At 40.2% G+C, this 15574-nt stretch overlaps 1 long non-coding RNA gene across 1 annotated transcript; it reads left to right on the top strand.

Annotated features, from left to right (window-relative positions):
* Window positions 1-4636: 4636 nt before the first annotated feature.
* LOC132539912 (uncharacterized) lies at window positions 4637-13353 on the top strand. Its single transcript, XR_009551200.1, has 2 exons — window positions 4637-6548; window positions 12663-13353. It is a non-coding gene; the product is annotated as an uncharacterized LOC132539912 (long non-coding RNA).
* The last annotated feature ends 2221 nt before the right edge of the window (window positions 13354-15574 follow it).

Below are 15574 nucleotides of genomic sequence, written 5' to 3'. Positions count from 1 at the left end.
ATATATTTTTGTTTTTCTCTACCATCCTGCCTTTTTAAAAAAAATTTTGTTATTATTTATTTTCCCTTTTGTTGCCCTTGTTGTTTTTTTGTTGTAGTTATTGTTGTTGATGTTGTCGTTGGATAGGACAGAGAGAAATGGAGAGAGGAGCGGAAGACAGAGAGAGGGGGAGAGAAAGATGGATACCTGCAGACCTGCATCACAGCCTGTAAAGCGACTGCAGGTGGGGAGCCAGGGCTCCAACCAGGATCTTTACACCAGTCCTTGCACTTTGTGACACATGGGCTTAACTCACTGCGCTACTGCCCAACACCCCATCCTGCCTTTCTAAATCATACCTACACCTATTACTACCAAGTGCCCTTCCTTTTTCCACTTCCTTCTCAGTTAAGTGAAAACAGTACCTTACTTTCTCTCGTGTTTTCTAGATTTGCTTCCCTTTCAGTTATGATATAAAAACAAAGATTCCTTATAAAAAAAAAAAGATTCCTACAACATTTCAGGTCTTGGTAGAATTAGGATCCGGTCATCTTCCCCTAGTTTTTTGCCCCTCTGGAAGTATGGACCAAAAAAAATTTTTTTTTGGAGTGCAGAAAGTAGGAGGTCTGCCTTCTGTAATTACTTCTGTGCTGGACATAGCCATTGGCAAGTCAATCCATACCCCTAGCCTGTTTATATCTTTTCCTGGTAGGATAGGGGCTTTGGAGAGGTGAAGTTCCTGGACATGTTGGTGAGGTCATCTCACCAAAGTAGCACCTGCAACTTGGTAGCTGAAAGGTAGTAAGAGATTAAGCAGGACAAAATGTTTAATAAACAGGAGATAAAGAATAAGAATAGCACAGATGAGAATAGGGACCCAAGGGTGGAAAAAAAAAGCTAAGATGGCTATTTTAGGTATGTTCCTAGGAGTCCATGACTTTAGTAATCTTTGCTAGAGCTTGCTAGCTAACATGGAGGTAGACTAGAAATATTGTATAGGGGAGTCAGGTGGTAGTGCAGGGGTTAAGCACATGTGGTACAAAACACAAGGACCGGCATAAGGATCCCAGTTTGAGCCCCCAGCTTCCCATCTGCAGGGGAGTCGCTTCCCAAACGGTGAAGCATGTCTGTAAGGGTCTATCTTTCTCTCCCCATCTCTGTCTTCCCCTCCTCTTGATTTCTCTCTGTCCTATCCAACAATGACAACATCAGTAACTACACCAATAAAACAACAAGGGCAACAAAAGGGAATAAATAAATAAATATACAAAAAAAAAAGAATATTGTCTGGGAGGATGGTGTCACAGTTGTGAATAGAACTTGAAAGCTATATTAGGGTAGAGCGTAGCTTCCAAACTTGAAAGGGTATATTTAATTAACTGTTAATCACATTGATATGACATGGGGCCCATGTAGGTTCATATTTTGCACAGGTGCCTGTATCACCTCCAAGTCCTTGTCAGTCTAAGTGTACAGTCTATGGTCACAGCTGGAAACATTCTAGGAATCATTCATCACAGGACCAGTCTTCCTCGAATGGCAGAGCAGGCTGACTCAGCCTCCCTTCGTAGAGTGGGGCAGTCCCTACCATTTTGAGTTCATAGTGAGGGTCAGAGAACCTCTTTCTTTTAGGCCCAGTGTTCTAGACCCACTGTGTCACTTCCTCAGGCTACTAGCAGAACTTACTCCTTACTTATTTTGTTGTTGTTACACATCAAGGAAGCATTGTGTCCTAGAAGACTTTGAGCTATATGAAAGAAATATGCTTATAAGAACAGGGCAGTTGTTAACCATAATAACTGTCTTTCCCAGATGCATGGGCAACTCCCTTATATATTAGTAGTAGTCAGCAACTAGATAGCTTCCCAACAAGCAGGTTAGGTTTGTTCCTTCTGACTCCTACCTCATCATTCGTTGGTATCACAGGAGCAAACTTTTTTTTAATTTTTAAAAAATTATTTATTTATTCATAAGAAAGATAGGAGGAGAGAAAGAACCAGCCATCACTCTGGTACATGTGCTACCAGGGATCGAACTTGGGACCTCATGCTTGAGAGTCTAGGACTTTAGCCACTGCGCCACCTCCCGGACTACAGGAGCAAACTTTATAAAATAGAATGGTTAAGGTGAGAAAGCCTCAAGTTCTGTATTGCTGGAATACAGAAGCACTGTTTAAAGATAGTATAATTTGCAATATTTAGGACAAATCAAACAATGCATATCCATATAAGTGGAACTTGAGCAAAATAATTTTTGTTTGTTTCCTGAACCCTGCTCAGCTCTCGCTGATGGTGGTATTAGGAACTGAACTTGGGACCTCAAATCCTCAGGCGTGAAGATTTTTTTTTAATGATTTTTTTCTTTACCATTATGTTCTATCACCCTCCATAAAACAATTATAAATTACAGAATTCTCTGTTTTTTTGGTAGGAAATTTTGTGCAAAGTAACAGTCCAACATTTATGAATGATAAAAGTAAAAGAAAGCAAAAGAGGAAATAAAAAGCTGATAGGAGCATTGGAGTCCAGGCACAAAGCCCCAGGGGGAGCCCTGGTGGCACGCATGCATGTGTGAGCACACACACACACACAGAGATTTTTTTTTTTTTGCTTCCAGGGTTATTGCTGGGGCTTGGTGCCTGCACCACAAATCCACTGCTCCTGTAGACCATTTTTTCCCCTTTTGTTGCCCTAGTTTTATCATTGCTGTGGTTATTATTACTGTTGTTGTTGCTGTTGTTGGATAAGACAGAGAGCAATCAAGGGGGGGGGGAGAGAAAGAAACCTGCTTCACCACCTGTGAAGCGACCCTCCTACAGGTGGGGACCCGGGGACTCGAGCTGGGATCCTTATGCCAGTCCCTGCGCTTTGCGCCATGTGTGCTCATCCTACTGCTCTACTGCCCGACTCCACACAGAGAATTTTAATAGCAAATACAGAACAAAGCCTTATCATTTTTTAAGTTGTCTTCTACATTTGTTTTAAGTTGGCACCTTCTCATTTTACTGTAATAGTAATGAAAAAATAATCCGAATTTTATTTTAGGTTATTTGGGAATTGTTCACTTATCTCAACTTTCATTTTGATTATGATAACTTAATTATAGAAGTAGGCAGATGTGGCAGCCCAGAAGATGGCATCGTGACAAAACTCTGGAGGTCACATGTTCAGTACCTGCCAAGCCATATTGAAAGAGTACTACTCTGACTTTCCCCCTTTCTGATTTGTAGTAAAATGTCTAAGGAAAAACGGGTTACAAACTGAAAGCATGGTCTCATTGTCAAAAACCTAGAAACTTTTCTCAATCATTTTAATACCTTGTGTCCATTATAACCCTAAATAATTTCCCGTCTAACTTTATTTCATGTTCTTTCCCTCGTCTTCATCACTGTTTCCAACGCATTACTTCAGTCTAGTAATAATCAGTCACTCTGGATATTTGCCAGATAAGCTGGGGGGGGGCAGGAAACTACTCGAACTACCTCAGTTACCCTGGATTTATTAATCTTACTTACTCCTTATTCAACTTACTTGAAATCCTTTAATGAAATCATTTTTGTTAATATGGCGTGCTGTGATCTGGCCCCTGCCTGTCGTCCAATCAGAGATCTAATTGACTTTTAATTCACCCATGTTATTTACTGTTTTCATTTTCCCAGTCTTACCTGTTCTTTCATACTTCCTTTCTTTTGTATATATTACTCTTTTTTTATTGTTGTTGTAGTTCTTGTTGTTGTTGATGTCATCGTTAGATAGGACAGAGAGAATTGGAGAGAGGAGAGGAAGACAGAGGGGGAGAGAAAGATAGACGCCTGCAGACCTGTTTCACCTCCTGTGAAGCGACTCTCCTGCAGGTGGGGAGCTGGGGGCTTGAACTGGGATCCTTATGTGGTTCTTGCACTTTGCGCCATGTGCGCTTAACCCACCGCACTACTGCCCAACTCCCTGTATATATTACTTCTTCATGGAATGCTTTTATGTGCCCTTTCTGAATACATCCTTCCATCTTTTTTCCTGCAAGAAACTTTTTTTGGTGATCTTCCAAAATGTATGTGCCTTTAGCACTGCTCTACTACAACATTTACTGCAGCTTGTTCTGACTACAAATAAGCCCTAAAGGGCAGTGCTTAAATTTGTATTGTCTCAAGTCAGATCAGTATGTAGTGCTTGTATTAGTACCTGTAACATAGTAAGTTAGCAAATAAATGTTTGAATTATTTAGGTCTCTAGTATAACTATAAATTTACAAAATAGCTACTAAACTTAGATTTTTGAAGATAGAGTTGTGTTTTTGTATTGAAAAGTTAGAAAATCTATAATTGGTAGTGATTTATACCAAAGAACAAAGCCATCTTTATTCTAGGGGAGAAAAAGTGATGACAGGGAAATTGAGTATCTATTCCCCCTTAGGTTTCATCAAACAACATTAATCTTGGAAGACAATCATAAGGCTAAAACATATCCTACCTGTATTGGTACACTTGACTGTTCATTGTAAATAAATGTCTTCATGTCAGAAAAATGTTACATGTTGGAGAATAAAATTTCCTATTGTTCTCCAATGTTTGAACATAGTTTTTTGTTTGTTTTTTTATAATTGCCTTCTAATGAATGGTTTAAAAAAAAAACCTGGGGTACGGGTAAATAGCATAATGACTATGCAAAGAGCCTCTTCTTGCCTGACTGAGACTCCAAAGTCCCAGGTTCAATTCCCCACACCACCTGTAAGGCAGAGCTAAGTAGTGCTCTGGTAAAAAGAAAAAAGAAAAAAAAAACCTGTAAAACTACTTCAACCTTGTTGTCCTTTCTGTCACCAGGGCTCCTTGCCTGCACATTCTATAGCCCCATCAGTCTTCTTCTTATTTTTTTTTAATGTATTTTTAATATTTCTTTTTTGGTAGACACTTGAAAACATGGAGGTGTAGGAGTGAAAGCACCACCTGCAGCGCTTCATGTGAAGCTTCCCCTGTAGCTAGTGACTCAGAGCTTGAAGTTGGATCCTCACCTATGGTAGTGTGTACACTATACCAAGTGTACCACTGTCCAGCCCCTAGGAACTTTTGTAATAAATTCATTAACCCTGTTAACAAGATGGAAGTTCAGGGCTATATTCTGGAATCTCCTTTTAAAAGAGCATGTTACAAAAAAAAAAAAAAGCATGTTACACAAATGTGCTTACAGTAATACTATTTTAGTAATAGTCAGCAACATTATAAGGATTAAATAGGTATGTATCCCAAAATAGCATTAGTGAAATATGTGTTTCTTTGCACAGAAAGCTAGCTTCAGTTATTTTACTTATAGAAAGAGAGAGGCAAAGAGAGTGAAAGACCACAGCACTCATCACTGATGCTTCCTTCAGGGCAGTAGGGGACTGGGCTCTAACCAGGGTGGCACATATGACAAACAACACACTCTCCCAAGTGAGCTATTTTGCTGAGTGTTATATGTATGTGTTGTTTTTGTGACCAGGTATGCCTAACTCCACTGTTCCCAGCAGCCTTTCTTTTTCTTTCCTTTTTTTTTTTTTTTTTATAGAGGTAAGAGAAGGAAAGACAAAATAATAGAGATACCTTCAGCGCTGCTTCACCACTCATGAGGCTCCCCACCCCACAGATGGAGACTGGAGGTTTGAACCTTGCACATGATAATGTGTGGCACCAAATGAACCACCACCCTGCCCTGCAAATTTCTTTTCTTTGAACATACTGAAAATATTTAGAATTAAGTATAAAATCTTAATCTTTGCAATGTTAAATAAATTGATATACTTTGTTATACAAATACTAACAAACTTCCAAAGTGTTAGCTGAAAGTACTATATGAAAGAACTAGAAATGTCATAATGCGTTAAATTCTCAAGGCAGAAATTATTAAATAGTTAATTATTCCTTTCTAACAACTTAATTTTCCACTGAAGGAAAATAGTATGTCCAAAGTTATGGCTATAAATCCTTTTTTCCCCCCCTTCTAACTAGTTTCCCTACTGAGACATGTTCCTGAAAGGAGGCAGCTGAGAGATGGCATAGTAGATAAGGCATTGAACTCTCAAGCATGGAGTCCTAAATTCAAGGCCAGCATCACATGTGCCAGAGTTATGCTCTGCTGCTCTCTCCTTTTTTTTCATTTTTATTTTTTAAATTTTATTCATTTATTAATATTAGGTAGAGACAGAGAGAAATCGAGAGTGCAGGAGGAGGTAGAGAGGGTAAGAAACAAGCAGACACCTACAGCCCTGCTTCACCACACTTGTGAAGCTTCCCCCTGCAGGTGGGGACCAGGGGCTCGAACCAGGATCCTTGTGCACTATAATGTGTGTGCTCAACCAGGTGTGCCACTGCCTTGCCCCTGCTCTCTCTCTTCTTAGTTAATAAATAAATCATTCAAAAAATAAAATGTTGTAAGCCAGTGGTTCCCAAACCAGTCTGATCACCATATTTACTTAGGAAGCTTATTAAACTATGCATTCCTGGACTATCCTCCTGGTGTTCCCCAGAACAAAATGTTTCATCATAATTTTTAAAGAATGTGGTAACTCCTGGAACAGAACCATATGCTAAGATACTTAGTGTAACCTAGGATTCTGTTTTTAACAAATCTCTCATTTGGGATACTTGTCATACAAATACCACCTTGATAAAAGGTACATGAATGCCTATGAAAAGCTACATGGCAAAGGCAGTGGGTCCCCTCCATCTTTTTTTTTTTTTTCCCTCATTTTGTTTTTCCTGCCACTAGGGTTATCGCTGGGGCTCAGTGCCAGCACTGGAATCCAACACTCCAGGTAGCCATTTTTTCCTTTTTTTTTTTTTTTTCAATTGGCTAGGACAGAGATTGAGAGGGGAGGGGAAAACAGATAAGGAGAGAGAAAGAAAGAGACCTGCAGACATGCTTCACCACTCATGAAGCTATCCTCTTGCAGGTGGGGAATGGGGCCTTGAACTCAGATCCTGCCACGTAGTAATGTGTGTGCTTAACCAGGTTCACCACTGCGCAGTCCCCTACTCCAATAGAGAAATGGAGAGGGGAGGGGAAGACAGAGAGGGGGAGAGAAAGATAGACACCTGCAGACCTGCTTCACTGCCTGTGAAGTGACCCTGCTGCAGGTGGGGATCCAGGGGCTCAAACCAGGATCCTTACACCAGTCCCTGGGCTTTGAGCCTCAGGCATGGCAGAGCCTCTTTGCATTACCATTATGCTATGTACCCCTGCCTCAAGTTTATCTTTTTTTAATTAATTAGTTTGTTTATTTTATTTTAAATCTATTTTATTTATTAATGAGAGGGATAGGAGGAGAGAGAAAGAACCAGACATTACTCCGGTACATGTGCTGCTGGGGATTGAACTCAGGACCTCATGCTTGAGAGTCCGACACTTTATCCACTGCGCCACCTCCCAGACCACTAATTTGCTTATTTTAATGAGACACACACAGAACAGCTCTAGCTGATGGTGGTAACAGAACTTGAACCTAAAACTTTGGAACTTCAGGTAGGAGAGTCTTCACATAATCATTATGCTATCTAACCCCCATCCTGGAGCTGTCAATTGTTACTTGTTCAATAGTGACACTTCACCATAATACTTATAAAATTAATTTTATGTATTGCATATAAGAGAATTTCACATGAGACAAGACAAAACTAGAACACTACCTGGTACATGCAGCACTGTGGATCAAACCAGGAACCTCAGATTTGCGCATCTATACTGTTCTCCACCTGCTGAGCTATTTCCCTGGCTACAATGTACTATATTTACAATTAATTAGAGAGAGACCTGCAGTCCTACTTGATTACTCATCAAGTTTCCCCCCCCAAAAAAAAGGTGGGAACCAGGGGCTTGAACCTGGGTTCCTGTGCACTGCAATATGTGCACTCAATTAGGTCTTTTTTTTTTTTTAAAGATTTTATTTATTTATTTATTAATGAGAAACATAGGGGGAGAGAGAAAGAGCCAGACATCACTCTGGTACATGTGCTGCTGGGGACTGAACTCAGGACCTCATGCTTGAGAGTCTGAGGTCCTATCTATCCACTGTGCCACCTCCTGGACCCCTTTTTTTTTTTTTTTAATCTAGATAGAGGATAACAGACAGAGAAGGGGAGGTGGTACTACAGCACTGCTCATGGCTTCCCTTGTGCAACTCCTCCCATGCCGTGATGCAGTGGCCTGGGACTCATACTCAGATCCTAGCACATGTTGTGTGTGCCTGCTGGGTGCTCTATCCTCCCAACCACAGGCTATGACTTTAAGGATTCAATTCAATTAGTGTGATAAAGTAGGTGTTCTCATGGGTGAGTTCCTAAGGTGTTTTTTTTTTATGTTTATTTTTATTTTAATGAGAGAGATATGGAGAAAACCAGGGCAATGATACAGAGGATTGAACCATTTTCTCATTAAATCAATAAATCTTGCTTTTTTTTTTTAGACTTATTTCCTTTTTGTTTCCATTGTTGTTGTAGTTATTATTGTTGTTGATGTCGTTGTTGTTGGATAGGACAGAGAGAAATGGAGAGAGGAGGGGGAGACAGAGAGGAGGAGAGAAAGTTAGACACCTGCAGACCTGCTTCACCCCCCTGTGAAGTGACTCCCCTGCAGGTGGGGAGCCAGGGGCTCCAACCAGGATTCTTAAGCACTGGTCCTTGCGCATTGCGCCACATGAGCTTAATCCGCTACCGCCCGACTCCTTAAATCTTGCTTTTAATCCAGTGTTAATATAAAGAACTACAAATAACATAGAAAATACAAAAAATACAAAAACTCATCCAACGTGTGTGTGTGTGTGACTGTTCCTGAGAATACTAATCAGATATCCTTAACTTTTATTTCTCTCACCACTGTCACTGTATTTTTCCAGGAAATTAGTCACAAAAATAAAATAAACAGTGACCCAGGAGGTGGTGTAGTGGATAAAGCATTGGACTCTCAAACATGAGGTCCAAGTTCAGTCCCCAGTAGTACATGTATGAGAGTGATGTCAGGTTTTTTCCTTCTCTCCTCCTCTCTTTCTTATTAATAAGTAATAAAATCTAAATATATATACACAGTTTCTCCTAAATCAAAATTATACTCAACCAGGCCCTTTCCTATTTCTAAGCTGGTTGCCTTTATTTTGTTTCACTGGATACTAGAAACAATAGAAATCTTGTTCCTTTTGTTAGAGGCATCACTGTAGATAAAGAGGTATTTAGATACCTTCAGAGTCATTGGTAATGCATTATGTTACACTCAATTCACTGAATTTGTTTACTTGACATTCTGAGCACTGGGCAGAAGTTACTAGTCCTAAGACCTTTGATACTCTTCTTACCTTTGAGTTGCCTCATTTGAAAACAGTTTCACTCACTATGGGATTCTTAAATCAGAAAGGCACAGGCGCCTGCATTGATGGGTATATGGGAAGGTAACCTAGGAGATAGTGCAGCAGTGTTATGGAGTTACAAGCATCAAGTCTCAAGTTCAGCTCCCATCACTGTGTATATCAGAATGCTGCTCTGAAGAGTATATGGAAGAGGATGGCGTAAGGCTACTGGTTCGATCCCTGGTGTTGCATGTACCACAGTTCTAGTTCGACTTCTCTCTCCACCTTTCAATGTGGAACTCCCTCCTCTTTTTTTTTTAATATTTATTTATTAATGAGAGGGATAGGAGGAGAAAGGACCAGATATCACTCTGGTACATGTGCTGCTGGGGATTGAACTCAGGACCCCATGCTTGAGAGTCCAACTCTTTTATCTACTGCGCCACCTCCCGGACCACACAGAACTCCCTCCTGGACCACACAGAACTCCCTTCTCTTATATGACATTCTTTTTTCTTTTTTTTTCTTAAAGAAATAGAAGATCATGTGTGTTAAGGGTAAAATAAGGGGCCAGGCAGCAGTGCACCTGCTTAAGTGCATATTACAGTGCGCAAGAACCCAGGTTCAAGACCCTGGTCCCCACCTGCAGGGGGAAAGCTTCACAAGTAGTGAAGCAGTGCAACAGGTGTCTCTCTGACTCTCCTTCTCTATCTTCCCCTTCAATTTCTGTCTCTACCCAATAGTAAATTTTTTAAATAAAAGGAAAAATAAATTTTAATGAATTTCAACTCTACCTGCTTAATAAATTCTTAGCTGAAAGGACAAAAGAGGAATGGGACCAAACCCTTCCAGCATTTCATTATATTAATCATTATATGAATCATTATATGAATCATTATACCTATATAAAGAGGAAATGAGGAATATTTAAGTATTTTATTTACTTATTTTAATGAGAAGGACACAGAGAAAAAGATGTAGTGTGAGAGAGATTGAAACCAGAGCTCTACTCAGCTCTGGTTTATGTTGGTGCTTATGATTGAACCTGGGTGCCTCAGGCATGAAATTCTTTTTCATAACCATTATGATATCCCCCCAGCCCTGGTATCCCTATTTCTAGATTCAGAGTTTACACAGGTACCAAATAATATAAATAAGGACACCTCATTAAAATTCCTCTCAGACAGTAAAGATAGGGCTTATCTGTAGGCTATCACAATGATCAATCTTACTCCATTCAACATAATTACTGGAGACTGACAGGATTTAGGATTGGCAATAAATAAATAAATACTCCCAAGAAGTCTATTGTTAAGTGTGAAACTCTTCTCTGTTAAGGTAGGCACTAATTTATCCAAAATATGTGTGATCTGTTTAAATAGCCAGTGATTAGGGGGCAGTTGATTTTACCCTTGGGCCCCTAGATCTAAATACAATATCCTGAATTGATTTTGTCCCATGAAATAGTAAAATGATCAGGTGGGTAAATAGATCGCAGGCAGCACTGATTTGGACATCTAGCCTACTCCATAATTATAACAAAGAAGAAAACAAGCTGAGAAACAACTATTTTTTCAAGTTTTTATCTGTTTGTTTGTTTTACTAGAGCACTGATTAGCTCTGGCTTATGTGGTAGTGCAGGGGGATTGAAATTGGGACTTCGGAGCCTCAGGCATCAGAGCCCCTTTGCATATAACAGTTATGCTATCTACCCACAGCCTCAAGTGTTATTTTCAATCCTGTGGGAATGACTTTAAAGAAATACATTAATTCCAAAGTCCCAGGTTCAATCCCCCGCACCACCATAAGCCAGAGCTGAACAGTACTCTGGTTAAAAAATTAAATTAAAAAAAAAAAACACTAAAAAAAAAAGCACATTATCTTTACTGCTAAAATTACACATTATCTTTACTGCTAAAATTACTGCTCCAACTTCTTGGAACTATTTGAGATGTGAGATATTACATAAAAAAAAAAAAAAGTAAGTGTCCCAAAGTTAATTTATGGCATTACAATAAATGTTCTTTTTTTTTTTTTAATTTAAGAAAGGATTAATTAACAAAACCATAGGGTAGGAGGGGTACAATTCCACACAATTCCCACCACCCAATCTCCATATCCCACCCCCTCCCCTGATAGCTTTCCCATTCTCTATCCCTCTGGGAGCAGGGACCCAGGGTCATTGTGGGTTGCAGAAGGTAGAAGGTCTGGCTTCTATAATTGCTTCCCTGCTGAACATGGGCGTTGACTGGTCGGTCCATACTCCCAGTCTGCCTCTCTCTTTCCCTAGTAGGGTGGATCTCTGGGGAAGCGGAGCTCCAGGACACATTGGTGGGGTCACAATAAATGTTATTTCTTTATAACTTTTTTTTTTTTTGCCTCCAGAGTTATTGCTGGGGTTCAGTGCCTACACCACGAATCCACTGCTCCTGGAGGCAATTTTTTTTTTCTCTTTTGTTGCCCTTGTTCATTTCTTTATAACTTATAGCCACTGAGTTTCTCTTACCTCTGATTGTATTTTAACACTTGGTATATTAATTGATCAAACAAAGCACTTTGATTTTTTTTTCTTTTTTTTACCTCCATGGTTATTATTGCTGGGGCTCAGTACCATATTACAAATCCACTGCTCCTGGCAGCCACTTTCCCCCCATTTTTATTGAATAGAACAGAGAGAAATTGAGAGGGGTGGGGAAGATAGGGAGAAAGAATGATATATCCTGTAGACCTGGTTTGCCCCTTGTGAAGTATCCCTGGTGTAGGTGAGGAGCCTCGGACTCAAATCCAGATCCTTAAACAGGTCCTTGCACTTAGTACTATATGTGCTTAACTGGTTGCACCATCGCTGGACCATCACTTTGATATTTGAGATAATAACAACAACAAAAATATGTGATGTGGTTCGGGAGGTTGCACAGTGGATAAAGCATTGAATTCTCAACCATAAGGTCCCAAGTTCAATCCCCAGTAGCACATGTACCAGAGTGATGTCTGGTTCTTTCTCTCCTCCTTTCTCATGAGTAAATAAATTCCAAAATAATAATAATAAAATGTGATGAGAACCAAATTGAAATGTTACTATAAGCTTATGTATTTTATGTATTTTATGTATAAGCTTATGTATTACTATAAGCTTATGTATTTTCCCCATTACAAACTAGATTAGGCAAACTATAGTAAGCATAACCACATAACCTATGTGGTGATGGTGTGTGTCTGTCGGGGGGGGGGGGGGGGCGGCGTTATTTATTTGCAGTGTGAAGGTCTCTTGTGTACAATTCTTATCACTCCTGAGCCAACTTAAAATTTTTTTTGTCATTTTATTCTTTCTATTTTATTTAATAGGACAATAGAAATGGTGGTGGGGGGAATAGGAAGAGAGACCTGCAGACCCACTTCACTTGTGAAGCACCTCCCCCACCCTCCAGCTGGGGAGTGGAGGATCACATCCAGGTGAAATGTGCTGCTTAACCAGGTGCTACACTGCCCAGTCCTTCTTTGTTTTAAACTTTATTTTCACAGGACAGAGAAAAGTTGAGGGAAAGGATGGGGGGAGAAGAGAGAAAGATCTGCAGCACAGTTTCACCACTTGTGAAGCTTCCCCCCTACAGTTGGAGCAGGGATTTGAACCCTGGTCCTTGTGCACATAACCAGATATGCCACCACCCAGCCCCTCAGGTAAACTTTTTTCAGTTGTCTTATTTAAGATGTAAGAGACTCCACCATCTGTGGCACTACCTCGTGAGCTCTCCTAGTGATCCTGGTCCCAGCCTATGTTTTTATAGTTTTGGAGTTACGAATATTTTTTTTACAATTTAAAAAAAGCAGCACTGCTCTGAGCTCTGGTTTATGGCAGTGTCATGAATTAGACCTGGGACTTGAGAGCATGAGGCATGAAAGTCTTTGTTTAACCATTAGGCATTATCTATTCAGCCCAATTTTTTACATTTAATTAATTTGGCTTGTCATCAGTGGGGCTTCTGTACTGTGGGGTGCCTTTTCAGATAAAGTAAAAGAGACCACAGCACTGAAGCTTCCTCCAATGCAGCAAGGCCTTTTTTTAAATATTTATTTATTTATTCCCTTTTGTTGCCCTTGTTTTAGTGTTGTAGTTATTATTGTTGTTGTTATTGATGTCGTCGTTGAATAGGACAGAAATGGAAGGAGGGGAAGACAGAAGGGGAGAGAAAGATAGGCACCTGCAGACCTGCTTCACCGCCTGTGAAGCAACTCCCCTGCAGATGGGGAGCTGGGAGCTCGAACCAGGATCCTTATGCCGGTCCTTGCACTTTGCACCACCTGTGCTTAACCCACTGCACTACCACCCAACTCCCAAGGCCCATTCTTAAATCTGGGTCACACACATGGCAAAAGCAATACACTATCCAAGTAAGCTATTTTGCCAGCCCTTCCCCTGCCCCATACCCCTACCTGTGATTTCATAATCCGTTAAACCATGATTATTTCATTCATAAAAAGTGTTTTAAAAATAGTGGTTCAGGAGGTAGCACTGTGAATAAGGTAGTGGACTAGAAAACAAAGTCCTGAGTTCAAGCCCCAGCAACTCATGTGCTAGAGGGATGTCTGCTTCTCTCTCTTCTCTCATGTTAGTAATAAAATAAATTTTTAATAAAAAGTTGGGGTGGGGAGTCAGGCAGTAGCACAGCGGGTTAAGCACACATGGTGCGAAGCGCAAGGACCTGCATAAGGAACCCGGTTCGAGCCCTCTGGGTCCCCACCTGCAGGTGTCACAAGCGGTGAAGCAGGTCTACAGGTGTCTTATCTTTCACCCTCTCTGTCTTCCCCTCCTCTCTCCATTTCTCTCTGTCCTATCCAACAATGACATCAATAGCAACAACAGTAATAATTATAATAACGATAAAAAAAACAAGGGCAACAAAAGGAAAAAAATAGAAAAAAAGTCTCCCACCTGAAGGGGGAAAGTTTTGCAAGTGGTGAAGCAGTAGTGCAGGTATTTCTCTGTCTCTTTCCCTCTCTGTCTCTCCCTCCCTCTTGACTTCTGGCTATCTCTAACAAAAAGTTGGGGTTATAGGGCTTTTACATATTTTAGTGACAAATAGTAAGGTGTAAGTCACAGTGATAGCAAATGTAGATGATAAACTTTAATTTAGTGATAACTTCTGTTAAAAGTTCTACTTAATCCCACCTGTAGGGCAGAAGCTTCATGAGCAGTGAATCAGTGCTATAGGTGCATCTCCTCTATATCCCCCTCCCTGTCAAAAAAGTTCACACAAGGACCGGTGTAAGGATCCTGGTTCGAGCCTCTAGCTCCCCACCTGCAGGAGAGTCTCTTCACAAGTGGCGAAGCAGGTCTGCAGGTGTCTATCTTTCTCTCCCCCTCTCTGTCTTCCCCTCCTCTCTTCATTTCTCTCTGTCCTATCCAACAATGACAACATCAATAATAACTACAACAATAAAACAAAGGCAACGAAAGGGAATGAACAAATAAATAAGTTCTACTTAATCTCACTTCTTAACCACTTAGTTCTAAGTAGTTAGTAATACAAGATCCTCTGAAAGTATCCTATTGGAAGTGACTTTAGTTTTTTATTTATTTATTTATTTATTTATTTGATAGAGACAGAGAAATCCAGAGGGAAGGGGACATAGAGGGGGGAGGAAGAGAGACACCTGCAGCCCTGCTTCACCACTTATGAAGTTATCTCCCTGTAGGTGGGGGCCAGGGGTTTGAACCTGGATCCTTATACACTATAACATGTACATTTAGCCAGGTGCACTACCACCTGGCTCCATAACTTTAATTTAGTTTTCAATTTCATTGTCACTTTGTTGAAGAATGTTAATTTACAGGATTGCTGCTATGTCATAGGATACATTTCCACGCTTCCCCAAGTGTTAATATATCTTACCCTCCACCAAACCATCTTTTGAAAATTTTTACGTAACTGTTGTCATTAGAGCCTCACTGCTCCAAGGCAACTTCTTTTTACCCCTCTCCCCCCCACCTTTCCCCACAACAGGAGAGACACCATAGCACTAAAGCTTTTTTATTTTTTGAGAGACTACTAATAAAGTTAATCAGAAATAATAAGCATAGTAAAGATTTTATTTTTAAATGATGGACTCTTCAGGGATGGTAAAATTTTATGAAGTTATTATCAAACCTATATTAAACTTGGAAGTTGGTCATCAGTGCATGTGTGCCCCATTCGTACCTGCATTCAACAGACAACTTTTGACTCATGCCAAAATTCAAGTCATATTTACATACTTAAATCACATTCCCCACATAGATTTTTTTTAACTGGAC

Source organism: Erinaceus europaeus, chromosome 8, assembly GCF_950295315.1.
Source record: "Erinaceus europaeus chromosome 8, mEriEur2.1, whole genome shotgun sequence".
In the NCBI taxonomy this organism is placed as follows: domain Eukaryota; kingdom Metazoa; phylum Chordata; class Mammalia; order Eulipotyphla; family Erinaceidae; genus Erinaceus; species Erinaceus europaeus.
The sequence above is the reverse complement of the archived record's forward strand: the minus strand, read 5'-3'. Positions and strand labels throughout refer to the sequence as shown.